Below are 3,261 nucleotides of genomic sequence, written 5' to 3'. Positions count from 1 at the left end.
CTCCGGCACTGCCTGCCCAGGAAGCTGGCGGCTCCCAGGCAGACGCAGCCAGGACTCCGGACACCCAAGCTGTGGCCAGGCCGCCAGGCCTCTGGGGTCCCGTACCGGGTGCCAGACATCCTCGGTCTGCGCCCGGAGAGAGGCACTCGCTCTGTGCCCCGCCAGAGGGGCGAGATGGGAAGGGAAGCAGAGGAAGAAAAAGTTTGCTGCAGGTAGAGGGGCAGGGTCAGGCGGCCCCGCCATCGGGCTGTCCCCCGGGAAGGGGTGGGGGGCATGGGCCGGCTGCCCTGGCGCGCTCCCGCCCGGGTTGTTTACATTCCTGAAGTGTCTTTTAAACCCCGGGCTGAGGCCGGCTCCCAGCCTTCTCCAGCGGCTCCGGGGCAGTCTCCCGTGAAAATCTGCTGGCGCACAATAGCCGGGAAAGCCGCAGCCCCTCGTCCGCGCCCCCGCTGCTCCGGGGCGGGGAGCCTGCCCTCCGCACCGCGCCCTCTCCCCGCCAGGATGGCTTCCTGGACAGATGTCCCTGGCGAGGGGGCGACGTGCGCCCGCTGCTTGCGCCCCAGACGTCGAGGCCGCGCTCCCCACTGTTTTCTCCCCAGCCTAGACGCCAGGAATGTGAAACAAGCTCCCAGACCCCACCCCAGCTCCAGCCCCAGCCCGGCCCCCCAACCTCCGCCCCTGCCGGCCTCCCACTCCCCCGGGGCCGCCGCCGCCGGAGATGAAGAGGAAGAAAGAACACGGGGAAATTACTTTCGTATTTGCAACGCGCGCGCGCGCACACGCACATCTTCCCTCCGGGCTCCCCTCTTGGCCGGGGCAGCCCCGTCCAGGCATTGCCTTTAAAGCCCCTTCGGCTTCTAAAGACCTACAGGAAGCCCCTACACACACACCTTGGCGTTCCCCGCTCACACCAAGCGCCGCGTATCCCCGGGCAATTCACACACAAACAACTTAACCGCGCCCCCACCTCCCATTTACAAAAGTGTGTGTTTTCCTGAAAATTCAGATGCACAACTTAACACCACCACCCCTTGCCACCCCGAAATCCAGCGCCGTCCGCGGCGGTTCTCGTACACACAGGCGCACAACTTCGCGTCTCCCCAAAGGAAGCGAGGGAGACCGAGGTGGTCCTAGCCCGGTCCTTCCCACCCTGCCTCCCCGAATCTTGGTTCTGCCCGGCCCCTGGTGTACAAAACGAGGCTAGAGGCGCACCGGCAAGAGGAGGGCACCAGATCCACGCGCGCACAACCGCACTCACGCCCCGCACACCCAGCAAGACCCGGCCCCCGCGTGCAGCCCAATAACGCTTCGCGCAGCCCGGCGTTCGCCAGTAGCCTGGGCCTCGGCCCCCGGCCGCCACGGGGAGCGCAGCGGAGCCCGGTCGCCGGCCGCTCTCCCGACTCTCCTGGCCCCCGCGCACCCTTAAAGGGGAGAGCCCCAGCACCCAGCGCCCCATGCTCGCACCCCAAGAGTCCACGGGGAGCTGGAGGAAGGCCCGGGGCGAGTGGGCTCCCAGGTCTGGCCCCAAACTTACCAGGCGCTGCGAGCGCCGCTGCCGCCGCTGGAGGACGCGCCGCTGCCGCCGCCGCCGCGACCAGGCAGGGCCGGCTCGGGCCGGGAAGAGCGCTGCGAGGGCGCCGAGATCGACTCCGCTCCGGCTCCTGCTCCTCGCAGATCCGGGCTGGGGTCACCGCGCTGCGCCGGCGCTGCTCGCTTGCTCAGCCTCCCGATCGCTGCTCGCCCGCCCGCTGCCCGGCCGCTTGCTCTCCCGGGTGCCCGCCGCCGCTCGCTTTTTTAATGTCCACAGACAGTGAAAAGGAACTCGGCGTTAGGGGGTGAGTAAGTGAATCAACTCGCCCGGAGCCGAGCAAGTTGAAGTGTCAGATTACATTGGCTATTCTATTTCCAAAGGGCCCCGCGCCGCCGGCCGGCCGCAAAAGCCGGTGCGGAACCGCGGACGGAGCGGAGCGCTGCGCCGCCGCCGCCGCCGCCGCCGCCGCCGCCAGCGGTCTTATCCACTCTGCTCGCGCGCTCTCTGCGCTCTCACCTCTCTCTCCTCTTCTTTTTCTCCTGTTTCTCTCCCTCGCCTTTCCTTTCCCTTCTTTTGCTCTCTTTCTTCTCCGCTTCTCCGTCTGGGCCCTCTCCAAGCTTTCCCTCTCTGGCTCTAGTGGGTTTCGCGTGTCACTTCCCCCGCACCTGCTTCCTCTGCCCCTCTCCCTCCACTACTCCCTGACCTCCGCCCCCGCTCCCTCCGCCTTTGACCCATCAAGTTTAGAGTAGGAGAGAAATGCTGAGCCTAGGAAGGGGACCACAGTGGGGAGGGGTCTAAAAATCACCCGGATCACTGGAGTGCCCCCGCTCCTCGCTCGCATGCCGCCGACGGCAGTGCACTCCGCGCTGCAAACGCGGTCAGGTACCCGAACTGGGGGTGAGCGAGTTGCTAACCAGATCGCCAAAGCCTTCCCCTTGGAGAGAGCTTTAGGGTTCTTCCCAAAGTCTGAGGACTGGAGGGTGGAGCAAGCAGACACCCCATCACCACCACCACCAAGGGCGATGTTGGGGGAGGCTGGAGCGCGGTACCCCGACGGCTGGGAAGGAGCGGTGCGCACATTGTCTGTCCCTGACACCCATCGCGTCCAGAGGTGCGTGGATCCCCTAAGGCCCGGCGGGGACTGCCCTGGGCCCAAAGCGCGCGGGCGGGGTGGGAGTGTCCGGACCCCTTAGTCCAGAGCTGGGAACTACCCCAGGGGCTGCGGAGAGCGAAGACACAGGACGCAGTTGGGTGCACCCACTCGCTGCATTCCCCTCGCAGACCCACCCCCGAGAGTATCCAAGTGCGCGCCCACCTTGGCTCACATCCACTGCCACTAACACGGAAACTCCTACACAAACAGCATACACATTTGCTCCCACACTCAGTACTACAAACACGCTTCCACACGCGCACACGCACACAAACACGTATACTTGCCTCACAGATATGTGTGTACACGGCCATAGCAGGCACACTCAAAGAGGCATGCAATTGCACACGCACACACATATCGTTGTACAACCCCACATACACTCAAAAACAAAACACGAAACATTACCCTGTGCACTAAATTCTCACGTTCACGTACACATACAAACACATGTCCTCTTCCCTTCCTTTTCCACACCCCTTCCTCAAGCCCACCACTATGATGTGCAGCACCCTCAGTCCCAAATCATAATCAGCGCTCCCGCAGCACAGACGCGCGCGCGCGCGCGCGCGTGTGC

At 64.9% G+C, this 3,261-nt stretch overlaps 1 protein-coding gene across 1 annotated transcript in view; it reads right to left on the bottom strand.

Annotated features, from left to right (window-relative positions):
- Positions 1-1,873, bottom strand: part of ZMIZ1 (zinc finger MIZ-type containing 1) — a 228,870-nt gene extending 226,997 nt beyond the window's left edge. The window contains 1 exon segment of the mRNA XM_039872214.1: positions 1,535-1,873. The gene's annotated coding sequence lies outside the window, so the exon portion shown is untranslated.
- Between the last annotated feature and the right edge of the window lie 1,388 nt (positions 1,874-3,261).

This window comes from Pteropus medius, unplaced genomic scaffold, assembly GCF_902729225.1.
Source record: "Pteropus medius unplaced genomic scaffold, Ma_sr-lr_union100, whole genome shotgun sequence".
In the NCBI taxonomy this organism is placed as follows: domain Eukaryota; kingdom Metazoa; phylum Chordata; class Mammalia; order Chiroptera; family Pteropodidae; genus Pteropus; species Pteropus medius.
This window is presented reverse-complemented; position numbering and strand designations above follow the sequence as displayed.